Source organism: Dromaius novaehollandiae, chromosome 4 (assembly GCF_036370855.1).
Source record: "Dromaius novaehollandiae isolate bDroNov1 chromosome 4, bDroNov1.hap1, whole genome shotgun sequence".
NCBI lineage: Eukaryota > Metazoa > Chordata > Aves > Casuariiformes > Dromaiidae > Dromaius > Dromaius novaehollandiae.
Window position 1 is genome coordinate 67992267 of NC_088101.1, and position 13819 is coordinate 68006085.

Genomic DNA, 13819 nt, shown 5'->3' on the forward strand with positions numbered 1-13819 from the left:
AACCTCAGGGTCCAGAGGAGCAGGGGAAGGGTAAGCACAACACCAGGGAAAGGAGTAGAAACTCAGTGTGTGTCACAATTTTAGTTGTATTACTACTATGATTGCAACTTTTTCCTCTTTAGGTACTCTAACTTAATCTCTCACCAGCATCTACTCAAGGTCATTGTTATACTTGCTAACTTGGTTTCACACCTTTTTTTCTTCTTTGATCTGCTGCTCCAGGTTACATCCAGGTTTACTATATATGGTGCCATTCACTTGTGTTAGATACTGCATTGCCCCTAAAAGCAGGGGCAATGGGTCCCCTCTCCCTCCCCCCCCCCTTTTTTTTTTTTAAAGGGACCATGGGCAAGGTGTCTATAGCCCTGGGGTCTCCAGCACCAGCCTGTGCCTCATCTCTTATCATTAGAGGCCTGTGCTCCTCCATGCCACGTCCTGTGTCTCCACTTCCAGGCCTCCACTGTTGTACCAGCCCTGGATTTCTCTATACTGCATCATCGTGTTACATATCTCATCCTGCACAGAATAACGGCTTGTTACTGCTACCTATATAAACTTCCGGTTGTACCACACAAAGATAAACACAAGTAAAGCAGATTAGCCATAGACACCTAGTCAATTAGAAATTGCTGTCACAGCTAAGGCAAGTAAAGCAAAGCTGCAGGCAGGTCAAGAAAGTATGAAACAGAGCAAGTCTGACAAGCTTCAGTCCTGAGGCCTTGCAAACTCAGTGCAAAGCTTACAGTCTGTTTCTAGCAGCAGCAGTGCTGTATTACAGGGACACATGGTTATACCCTTTCAAGGCAACTTCTGTTGCATGTGGACAGTTCTTATGAGTCTGTTTTCAAGCCCACCACTGTGTGCTAGCCCCAGAAAACAAGTTATCCATTTCAATTCAGTTAGTAACAATACCAGCTGGGGAAACTCAGATAGATCCTCTGATGGAAATAACGCAGAATTTTCCGTATTCTCCACATTTCTCAGTTGTTTAACCAGAAACCTTTCCTCTAGATATTTTCAAACCTTTGCTTGGGATCAGATGTACTTGAGCAGTAATAAGTTTAATATTAAAAATCACTCACAGCCTCTAGAGGGACCAATAGGCCAATATTTAGGAGCTCATTTACTGAACTGAAAAGCTGCAATGGAACAGATGTGGATCCCAGTAAGCCATGGCCTAAAGTAATTATGGCCAAGTTCTTGAGGTACCTAACTCAGTCTGACAGAGTTAGAAGTGGTCACCTATGCACTCTGTTATAAGCATGTAGATGTCTCTAGAAGGACTGAAATCCCCAGCAGAAGCAATGACCCTGCAGAGGTAACAGGGGCAATCCCAGGTGCCTGGAGGTCATCTGGCACCAGCATTGCTGCCCCACCTGCTCTGCATCGTCCTCCAGGGCAAGCCTCACCACTGCCCACAGGTAAACATACCCTCTGGGCCTTTCTCATCAGCAAAAGGGAGAAAAGAACCACTGCTTTTGTATCTTAGATATCCAATGAGGAAAAAAAATACACAGGAGCACCTTGGTGCTCAGATACAATTAGCACCACACAGGTACACACAGTCTGTCATAATGCTGTTTCTCTAAGTCACATTGACGCTGATATCAGAGGTAGAAAAGACCTTGTACAGCATTTTGAGCAATTCCAAGAAAGTTTTATTATCCTGTGTGCAAATTCAGTTAGCAAGCAGCAGGGGGGAAAGACAGGCTCAGCTTATTAATAGCTAACACAACCCCCTGAACATCCACACTTGTACTTTGCGCTCCAATACCACTAACCCAGGAATACTTAGATTCTCATGCAATACACTGGATACTTATTTAGGATTTGTTCATAAAAGAAAATTCCTCTTTCAGTTGGAATGATAATTTTATGGTCACAACTGTGCTCATAAAAATTGTAACAGGTAACTTCCCCAGGTATCCCCCCAGCTGGGACTTTTGCGTGAAAGCAGAAATTTAGATATCTACCTGTTTTATGTACCTGCCTTAAGGAATTCCTCAAGGGCTGAAGGTGGGAGGCTGGATTTAAGAGAGTCCCTATGGCAAAGGTGTAAATTCATATACAAATTATCCTTTCACAGAATCCACTAAGAGCTTTTTTCAAAATATTTAAAAGACTGTGCTAATGTTAACAACTACACTCCTAGGGCATTTGAAGAAGTTTAGTTTAAGCTGGATCTTTTGAAGCAGAGGCACAGTATCAGTGCTACTTTGCTCATGAATTCACCTAAAACTTCAATATACATCTCCCCCTTCCTCTCTTCCACACCCAAAACCACATTGCCAGAATTTGATGCTTTAACTTGAGGCTGGCTGTAGGAAAAAGAGGGAAGAAAAACAAAACAAAAACCCATGACATTTCTGTTTGGCTGTAAATAAACTAACTTTCCACAGAGGAAGTCGGGGCGGGGAAATAAATCTATCCATCACTGGAGTCCTGAGTCTTCTAAAGCCTTTCACAGTCCCCCTCACTCTCCCATCCAGAAAAAGCCATTTCTCTGGTACATTACTGCAACTCACTGAAGTATAGTGACTTTCTTCATGGCAGCACAGAGGTGCTCAGGGTGTAGCACCAGTCAAGACAAAGTAGTTCAAGGACAATTTATCAAGGTAGTTGCTGGCCCACCTATCCCAGGTGCTATCATCAAGTTACCTCTGCAGCCAAGAGCTAGTAGAGGGTGACTGTCCCTGTCCCCACCAGCCCACAGGACTGAGTGAAGACTTAGGCAGCAACAGGACATGAACCCAGCTTGAGTTAGAGCACATTAGACCTTTGACATTGGGTGATAATGCCACAGGGAGCAGTGAAGATTTTGAAGACCCCTTTCTGTCCATAACTGGTCCAGGCAATGGTTGGCCTGTTATCTGGGGACTTCTATGCTGCAGATTTTCACCTACTGCTGGCCTTGCCACAGCTCTTGTTCCACTGTTCCCAACACATATCTCACCTGCTCTAGGCTAGGCTGCGCTAACACACCTTTGCTGGCACATGTAGAATTCACAAGGTGCATAATCAACATTACAAGACAATTTTATTTACCTCAAAGTTAAGCATATTGCTTCTTTTAGCAGGCAGAAGTCCTGGGAAGGGGGATGCTACAAGAACAATGCAAACACGTGAACATGTCCTCAAGATTTATGGCTTGCCAACAGAAAGTAATGAGTCAGATTGTGTACAATATCAGTTGGAAGTCAAATGTCCAAGGGAACATCCAGAAGGGTAGTTTCTGATAGAAATTGATTACTATTGCAGAAAGACTGGACTTTATACTTTATTTAAATAAAACAGAAGGTCCACGGTGACTCTCTGCACCACTGAAAAGTATCACCTGACTGTACTTGTGTTTTGTGAGAGAAATATTAAGTTCATCTGTTAGATCTGTGAACATGAGTGTTCACAGAGAGAGAAACACTTTCCTATTCAAACACCATAGGAGAAAGGGCCACAATCCTTGTCAAATATTATAGTATACAGGAGTTGGAAGGCAAATTCTGGAGCTGAATGTCCAGCTTCATTAAAAAGTTAATATTTTGGCAGATTTCCCCCCCCCCCCAGGAATGTAACACTCAGGTAGTTATTTTAACAATTCATAATTGTACAATTTTCACTCCAGCCTTTCCCTGCCTTACAAATTGGAATTTAGACATCTAACTTTTGTCAATGTCTGCAGTTCTAAGCCCCCAAACACATTTGGAGAAAGAAAAAACAACAACAAAATCTGTCCTTACTTTTGCCTCAGTTGTTTCAGCACCCTTTAAAACTCAGCTAGGAACTAGCAATAAGAACTCATTGAAACTCAAATTTGTGGTACATGCTTTTCTGATTTACTTTTATTATAGCTTTTAGCTGCTCTATATACTCAGAATTGTCTATGATTATGTGCCTAGCATGTCCACAAACCCACTACTCTACTGCTGTTTCTGGATGTGGGTGCATACAAGGAGCATACCTATTACACCAACAGATAAAAAGACAGTAGCATGTTTACCCAGCTCTTTAAGATAAAGAGTGGGACCACAGGACTTCCTCAGAATGGTGCAGCATTCAAAAGCCTCCTTAGTCTGAAGAGGTTCGTATCAACATCTCTCTCATTGCACAAAACTGCCTTAGCCTTTCAAATTGAGTCAGAAAAGGGGGAAGGTCCTGTCAATGTCTGCTACTGTACTTGTGCCACAAGAGATAAAAGGGAGCTTGACTTTATAGCATGCCTGGTCCTTAAGCATCTTCAGAACTTATTTTGCATTCCAGTGTTATGCTGGACTAGAGCCAGTGTTTTGGGCATTGCTGGTATGCACAAATATTTTCTCAGTTGCCACCTAGTCCTGTGAAAACCCCTGTAAGGCTGAAATTTCTACCAGCAGCCATGTGCTTGCTGCTGACACCAAAGGACTGTGTGAGGTGACCCAGGCACAGCATCCACCTCACTCATGGCCCCAGCAGGCTTCTTCCCCGTCTTCCTTCTAGCAGGGCCTGATCTGAGACACATGAACAAGTGCACCTAATGCTTTTTCTGAAAGAGAAGCAGGAAAAAGCATCTGTCATCTGCCTTTTATGCCAATAGCTCGTAGGTCAAAAATTCAAGTTCCTTTTCTACCTGGAGCTTTTGAGCTGGCCCTGTGGTGGAGGTAGCCAGGCTAGCCAACAGTAAGATCAAGTCCCAGTCATCAAATCACCATCATCATGGAGCTAACTACCCACGGATGCAATATTGCCACACAGCATGGGGACTATACCACTTCTGCAACTACTCATTCAGGACTAGACTGGGGACCTCAGCATTGCTCTGCATTATCTTTTGCAGGCACCCCATTATCCTCTCTGAGGGGAGGGCTTCCCAAGCCACATGACAGCTCCTCTCTCTGCTACCTAACTCTCCTTCCTTCACACAAGGGAGCTCGGGTGCCTGAAGACAGATAGTGCAATGCCAAAAATTGGGATCCTTCAGTTCCCTTTCCAGGACAGGAATTCTGTTACTTGAGACAAAGCAGAATAGGTGGAATTTCTAAAATATTGAACCCTATATTGGCTTGCAAACTTGAATTAATCACAGCAGTGTTTAAACCCATTTTATAACTCCAATCAAGTATACTGCATGTATTTTAAAGTGAGAACACTTCCAGGTAATAAATAACATGTTATGATCTTCCAGCATACCAAGACCTTTGTTACCATCTTTTCTGCACATTCATCTTTGTATGACATTTAAGACAGTAGTGTTGTTTAAGGAGTACCAGATTTTCCAGTGATTCAGCCAGGACCTAATCTATCAGCCAGAAACTTTTTTCTATTTACTCTTATCACTGTTGCCCAGCAGTTTTCCTTGTCTGTCTACAAGCTGCTGCAACTGGCTCTATCCTCAGGCAGCCCTGCCAGCAGCAAGTCCTGTGTGGCACAACCAGAGCCCAGTGCATCTTGAGCTCCACCCAAGTAGAGAAGTTATAAACTGTATTTTAAAAATTGCTTTGCAACACCCATTAAGGGCTCTCATATCCATTTGAGATCATTGGAAGATCAAGCACTCCCTGTTAATCATCAACAAAAAATAATAATTTGATGCTGAATAAGCCCATCTGTATTCCTGCAGGCTATAACTATCTTCTTATGCTTTCCTATCACTTTGTGTCACAAAAGGCTGAGAAAAATCACATCCTTTTAAGTGTTTCACCACATGATGTGACTACAAGACTCATTCAATTTCCATTGCTCTTTGTGGTCTTAGAGCTCTAAGTTACACAGGTTTGGTTCAGATCTACTCTTCTGGAATAGCACGATCTGGGCCTGTTGGAAATATGCTGGGCCTCTGCCAGTTTTAGTTGATGGTCCTGAGCAGAGACAACAAGCAGCTAAGGAATGGACACTGCTCTGCTTCCAGGCAATTGTTTGGGTAGAATTTCCTCACAGCTTTCCTCAGGGGCTTTTCCTTCCCATGCTGCCTTGTTCCACAATGGCAAGGGCTGTTGCCAGGTGGATATTGATTTAATGAGCACAAACCTGCAAGGCCAAACAGAATTTCTACTTTGAACTTGAGCTGGCTTTTCTGCAGGATGCTGGTCAGATGGACAGGAGTTGTATTCCCAGCCTGTCTCCTTAACCTGCTCCCTTTTCTTCATGGGGAAGCCTCCTAGCTCAGGGGCTGCCATGGAAAGCTGCACCCTTCACAGGCAGGTGCCCCCACCCTTGGGGGCAGGCATGATCTCCAGCAATGGGACAGCAGAGGTACCCAGGCAGCAGGACCCTCTTGAAAGTTCAGTATTCAACAGACAAGCCACCATGAGCTCACAAACCCTTAGGTAATCTCCTGCTTTACTTGTTACTGAGCTTGGACTTTGAGTGCAGCTGACACAAACTATTGTTCTTGCTATAGAAACAACCCCTCATGAGTCCTAACAACTGCAACTTTTCTCCTGGGTCTGCCATATATAACTTCTCATACTTAGATCCTAACAGGCGGAGAAGTTCAGAAAGATTAATTAAAAAATCCAAACATAAAACCACCAAAACCTTTCTGTGCAGGAAGTAATCCCTGCATTCAAACTCTGGTGTAGCACTTTCTCCTCCAGACTTTTTCCCCCCAGACAGAAGTCAGAAGCTGCTGCTGTTGAATTCCCACATAGCCAGGTCTCTGAACAAGATTTCTGCCCACAGTCTTCTACTGCCAGGTGCTTTCAGGATGAGCAGCCATACTCTGCCTGAGGATTCCCTTCCTCTGCAACAGCAGCTCTGCTCTCACTGATCGCACCCTGTTCCTTACCCTTCCTACCTCTGCTTTCTCTGGTTTCAGAGGGAAGACATAACAAGGATCTGCTCTTGTACTAACTTGTCTTCTTCCTTTCCACAATCCTTCACCTTATCCTGAAAGGAATAAGCTCCTCAGCAAACAAAATGAGCTACTCCCTCTGAGTCACAGCTCTAACTCAGCCCCAGACCTGTCTCCTTGCATCCCAGCAAGGTCTCTCCAGTTCATCTACTTGTGGCAGACCAGCTGTGAGCTCAGGCTGTTACAACCACTGCTCGCTCCTTGCCACTTCTCCTGACCATCCTGGTCTTGTCTTGCTCATCACCCAGGCACTACATTCAATTTATAACTCTTTGCCCAGGTCCTCTACACCTTCTCTAAAAGTATGGCTCTTCCATCCATTTCCAGATAAAACTCTCAGCATCTCAGTTACTGCAACATTATTTTGGTTAAGCACATACCTGCTGATGGCAATCCACATTTTGTGGATCTTTTCCACACCAAAAAAAGGTGTAAGCTTTCTTCAGAGAGACAGTCATTCTGCTCTGTGCTCAGACACACCTGAAGCACAAAGATCTAGTCTGTCACTCCCAAGCACTACAGCAATAACAAGTAATAAGTACAATGTAAGTATCTTCTGCCCTACTTTAAAAAAATGGGGAGGGAGTTCAGGGACAGAATGCAGTCTTAGCTAGTGCTTAATCATTATATCCACTACAGAACTATCTGCTGGCACTATAAGACTTGATCATATATTACTCCTTAACAGAAATTAGTTTGTGAGCTTGGGAGGAAGAGAGGGAAGACAGGGACAAATAACTCTCCTGCAGTAAAACCACAGAGAAGACACTAACAGATGATATCTTTAGAACACTGCTGATATGCCTTAGGAAAAGCACACTCCCTTCTCCCAAAACTCACCTGTCTCAAGGCATGGACATACTCACTTTAGATAGAAACCTCATTCCCTGCTGCTCTAGTACAATAGACTCAGAACAACTAACTGGTGCCAAAAGATTAACATATACACATGTGCACACACACCCCTTACCTCTCAATTAAGCATCCACAGTCCCTAAAACACATCTCTAAAAACTACCCCTACCTATCACTAACTAATCTCAAGGAGCTTAAATACACACCAGTTCCTGGCTCATACCCTTGAAACAGAAGCCTCCCCCCGCTCATTGCAAGTTTTTCTTCTTTTTCAGCTGTTTCCAATCACTCCTTTTTGCTATTAAGGCATCACTAACTGTGCCTCAGGTGTTCAATAGTTTAACCATTTGAGATTTTCTATCTTGCTAGGGCAGTGTTTTTCATCCTTTAAATCTGAAAGACTACTTAAAACTTTTGGGGAAAAAAAATTTCCTCAGCCCACCTGGAGCAGTATTCATTTGTAATCTAATAAATGTTAGGCAAAATTTTGAGTGTTAATTTATTATTTTTCATTTCCACTTCATTTGTTTACTTGCATGTGTGTAAATACACGTGGAGGTTTAAAAAAAGATTTGCAGTGGTTTATGATGTCTTACAGAGCACCAGTTACCCTACTAGTCATTTGCAGACCTAAGATGAAGACATGTCTATCATACAACATGCAAATGTAGGCACAGGCACACTTCCAAAAATGTGTCCTATAAAGCTTTGTCCAATGCCTGTTCCTGAGGTGAGCAATGCACCTGGCCCAGGTGAGGTGGTTTTAAATCCCTCTGGGTTTTGCATCTAGGAGAATTGCCATGACATCGGCAATGGTAGATGGTGCTGGAATGGGCCTTCTGACTGGTCGGATAGGAAATTCATTGGAAGCACTGCGATATTTTCCATTAACCACAGCAGGCGCCTTGTTGAAGACGTTATGTATATGCTGAAGGAATTCTGCTGTCTTGTCTTCCTTATCATTTTTGAATAGGTTTGTAATAGTGCTAAATTTGGTGTGATAATGCTAAGTGTTCAGCCTCTAGTGAGGAGCTAGGCATTCCATAAAACTGCTCTATCTGACATTTCTTGAGGCGAAACAAATCAGCTTTAATTTGTTTTGACCTCTTTCTCTTTTCCAATATGCTTACTCTGGAGAGGAAATTCTTTCCTGAAAAGCAAAATACTGTTATTGTAAAATACAGTTGCTTCCTCACATATCATGTGGTTTTCATGTCACCAGTGGAGAAACCGTTCTAAGCTATTTGTGCTTAAATCTTCTTTAAGGCATTGCTATAAATGAGAGCAGAATCTGGCCCAGTATAACAATATAAGGAGCCTGGAACCAATCTTGCAAACAGCACTTTTGCCAATAATTGCATGTTTACAATGATCAGTAAAGCATTTGGGTATAGTGCCACCTTTTAAAAACAGCAATAGTAAGTTATTTTACACTGATAATACATAGGACCAGAATGTAAACTGCTGTTTGTGTTTCGGTGTCGAAATCCGTGCTGCTGAAGGAAGCAAATCAAAGCATGACACGCGAACGGCGATCCAGACTAAACAGACTAAACCTCCCTTCTGGGACGCAGATCAGCCCTGCTCCCTGTACCCTGCAAAACCCCTTCCGCACGTGGCTCCCACATCCACAACGCTGATAGGAAGGCAAGGTCTCCTGCAAGACCAAGCATTAAAAGTGCGTGGAAGCCACAGCCATTTTAGCAGCTCAGCGAGCGAAAATCCGGGGAGACAAAAACGTGGGATACTGGGCGGCTTTTCCTCTCGAACAGGCAAAGAAGGGGAGGGCGTTGTGCCCCCGGCGCGGCGAGTGGCCCTGGCTGAGCTCGCGGCACTCATCACAGTCAGGATTTCCACTGCTCGCTGGACAGAGAGGGGCACCCCGTTTATTTCACGTACAGTAGCACGCACTGCGTTTATTTTTTGAGGGCACGAGAATTGTGTTTAACCATGCAGCCATCACTGACAGCTCGAGTTCGACCTTGGCGGGCCGTTTCTCCCCTCGATTTCCGCAGCTCCTCGCCGGGCGACGGGGCCCGCAGGCCGCTCCCGGCCCATGTGCTCTCTTGTGCCGGCCGCCCTTCCCGGAGGCCCCACCTGCCCTCTGCCAGCGTGATCAGCTGTGAACAGATATTCTGCCTCTTTGGGAAGCATTTCCCCCAAAATTTCTGGACAGTGGAAAGCCGCCCAGGCCGCTGCCCGCGGCAGGGGCTCCCGCAGCGCAGGCCCGATGCCCCCAGGGCCCGCAGGGCCGGGCTGGGCCTCGCTGCCAGGGCCCGTCCCGCCGCCCCAGCGGGGAGCAGCGCGGCCAGGGCGGCCCCAACTTTAGTGATAAAGAACCGGCTGAGTGTGGGAGAGCCCAGAAGAGGGTGTCTGGCTGACACATTCGGCTGTATCTCCCAATTCCTTGTAACTCTCAGGAATGCCCTCAGGTGTACCAGGAATTATGGTTTGCCTTTGCGGATGCTCCAGCCAGGCGTCCTTCCAGCTCTTCTCAGTCGAGCTTTTCTCCCAGACTGGCTTTTATGATGTTATCTGTAATGTCCTCACAGTATGATTTTTCGCTGACTGAACCTCTCATTAGTTACTTTTATTCGAAAGTTTACCCTGTGGTGTAGTCTCAAACATACTATTAATTAACAGTGCCACTGGCTGAATAAACATAGCTTCAAGCTTTCCTCCAGGTACAGGTTCTTCCCCTGCGAGGTGCTATCACATGATAAGCTGGTTTCTGCAAAGGTTTACATGAAACCAGTGTATGCTTACAAGTCTTTTCTGTCACCTGTTACACATGCCTGAACCATCTTAACAGCTTTAACAGTTACCTCTCAGGGCTTACACCTCTCTGACTCATATCCAGGAGAGGTAGGGGAATATGGCTCAGGAAAAAACTAGTTTTACTAACAGGAGTGTTGGTGCTGCTCTCGGACAACATCCGTATCCACCACAGGACAAATAGCTGACAGCTAGATTTATAACCTCTTCCATAGGTATATCCAGTATGTTTTTCATCCTCCAGAAGCATATTAAGATATTTTACCTGTTAAAGGGTCTTTCAATTAGAGTGCAAAGCCTGTGGGCCCCCAGGGTAGCTACCTAGCCTCAGGTGAATCTCACAGCACCGAGTTTTGCTAGCCAGGTTGAGTCAATAAAATGAATGTGACTCTACCAATGTGCACTGCTTGCAGCCAGCACCAGCAGCACCACTCTGTGTGTCTGTACCTGAGGGGAGAGGGCCCAGCTGCCACCCTGCAGAGGGAGAAGGGCCCCTCCATCACGTCCCAAGCAGTGCCCAAGGCCAAATCCCGTGCTGGGGGCGGGGGGGCCCAAACACCAGGTCGCTTCCTCTTCTCACCGATTTCAGCACATGCTTTAGGCTCAGCTGTCGAGACCATGACTGCACTGCTGGCAGTCTCCTATCTGACCAGAAGGTGTGGACTGGAAGTGCTCCATCACGCCTGTGACCATGAGGTATCTGGAGAAGGATTACCAGCTTCATATGCCAGGGCTTACAATGCCTTACTGTGCTCACTAGGTATTTGTTTTACCCCAAAAGAATTTAAGTGGATTCCCTTCCTTGCATGTCAAGCTAGTGCTGAAATTGCTGGTGAGGAATCCAAAGTGATCTCTGCCTGCTCTGAAATATGTGCAGTCATTTAAACATGAGGTCAGACCTTTAGGTCAAATCGTTGTGGGAAAAGAGGGGGAAGAGCTGTCCCATGCGGACAGGACTGAAGGCAAAGATGGTAGCCCACCTGAGCCACAATGAATGACTTGATTTTTTTTTTTTTTTTTGCTGCTCCTTTCCTCTTTCCCCTTTCTGTGAGGAAGGTGTCAGCTCCCAGGGCAGTGAGAACATGCCCAGCATGGCAGAAGAAAGCAACCAGGCTAAGCAGACTTTCACAGGACACAGACCTCTTGAGTTTCTTCCAAGTGCTAGTACAAAACCCCACAACTTGAGCCCAAGCTAGGGTCCAGGTTGCCTTGCCAGGTTGTGAAGTTTGGAGAGGGCTGAGAACATGTGTCCCTGAACAGCTCCTTTGGCTGCCAAGCCCCACACTGGTGGGTCATGGGCTGAGCCACCTAGCTGTGTCCAACACCTTAGATGGCTCAGCTGGAGATGAGCACAATGTGACTCCTCTAAAAACACTTCAGAGGGGGACCAGCAGGAGAGCATGTGATGAGATCCACCCCGTGAGATTCACACTCAGTGAGAGAGATGTGGCGGGTCTGGACTTAGTGGCTCTAAGTGGTGTTTGGGAGATTTCATTTCTGTCTGCGGCCTTTTGTGATGGGCATTCAGTTGCTGCTGTTTTCATTGGAAATACTCCTTGCACCAAACTTGTCCTCCAGAAAGACCCAAAGGATGCTCTATGCTTAGCTGGCAGGAGTCATTGTGTGCTTCATGCTCTGCTGGCAAGTGTTTGAGATCATGCTCTAGCACCAGCTCAGGATAACAGCCATCTTTGAGGAAGATAAGGAAAGAAATCACTCATGATATTGGTAGGTACATTTAAAAATATTTTTTCAGGCAATGTAACAGCTGGAAGCAACAAGCAAGAGTCGATACCGTATTTCTGTATTATATATCAACACCAAGGCTATTGGTAGTCATTTAAGATCCAGTGCCTAAGGCCATAGCATTAGTCATTTGAAATAGGGCCTAATGCTACCCTACTTTACACGTGCAGAAATTTTCCTAATGTCAATTATGGCTGCATGTTGCCTAACCAACGGCAGCATTTGGTGCATAAATTGTTTGCATGTCCTGTAATTTATGCTTTTTGCATTGTGTAAAAAAGCCAGCCACCTATGTGGTTAGTTGCAAAAGATCTTCTCCTGTAATTACCTTGATTGTTTATGCCACAGTAATGTTTACTTAGACATTAAGCAGTGTAAAAAGATTGTTACGCCCAAAAAGTGTAAATGGCAATTAGGAAATTTCATCAAGTGCTGAGTAAGATGGAATGTTTGTGACATTTTAATAATAGCCTTCGTTCTATTTCTCTGTCTTGTTGAAACACTTAGATGTCATTTGTTGTGGGAAATCTGTTTAGGGATAGCTCAGTAAAATCAGTATAATTACTGTGCAATATATAAAGTAAACAGCTCTCTCAAATGAATGATACATTTCCTTCGTAGTAAAATAAATTAAAAGGAATAAGATCTACAGATTATTCACTATAAAAATATTGTAAGTGTGTTGACACATACAGCACCATGCCTTCTCAATGATGTGGCAACAGCAAGAATAGCCATTAGCTAGAGAAAAACTGTCTGAACACAGATAGAGCACTTGCATGGAAGCACAGCCTATGGAAATTGCACAGCTGATGTGTGGCCTGGCATTCTCTGCTACTTGTATAGTGTGTTTTTTTGTTTGTTTGTTTGTTTGTTTTGAGCAGCTTTTGAAGTAGCAGGTTTTTGCTCTATTCACTACACAGTACTATTCACTATTTATTTTTAATTGATAGGATGAGATTCTTTGCCACTGTGCATTGGTAGAGCTATTACCAGTGGTACCACACCAGCCTGCACCCACAGATAATTTCATGATATATCTGCAGGATGTTGCCTATAATTTGTCCAGACAGTTGTTCCACAATTGGATCCTTTTTCTTGACAAAGTTTGTCTTAGGATCTCTGATCTACTTTACCAAAGGAGCTCTGCAGACCTAGATCCCTGGAACAGCATATATTAATCAGCTTGAAAACAGAACCAAAGCATTGAACTTGTAACAGATGTGGTATGGATGACTAAGAAAAGACCTATACATGGGGCATATCTGCTTATGGTGTCTCAAGCCAGGATTCTTTGTGTTGTTGTCATATTTAGGTGTAGGTATGGTAAGCTGTAGTACTCCCATTTGGAAAAGACAAGTACTCTGCCTGACAAAGAGGAGAGGCTTCTTAAAAAGCCAGAGAATGAAAGAAGTTCATTTATTTGGTGTCATTGACTCTCCATGTTTATCTACATCGCCATGAATAACATGGAGCTAATGGAAGGGACTGGAGAAGAGGGGAACTGTAATGTCTTGGGGACCTGACTGGGTGCTCCCTGCCGCATGTAGCTGAAGTAAGAAACAGTGAAGTATTTAACCAACATTTCTGATTAATAAGAATTCTTGATAGTGGTAGGAC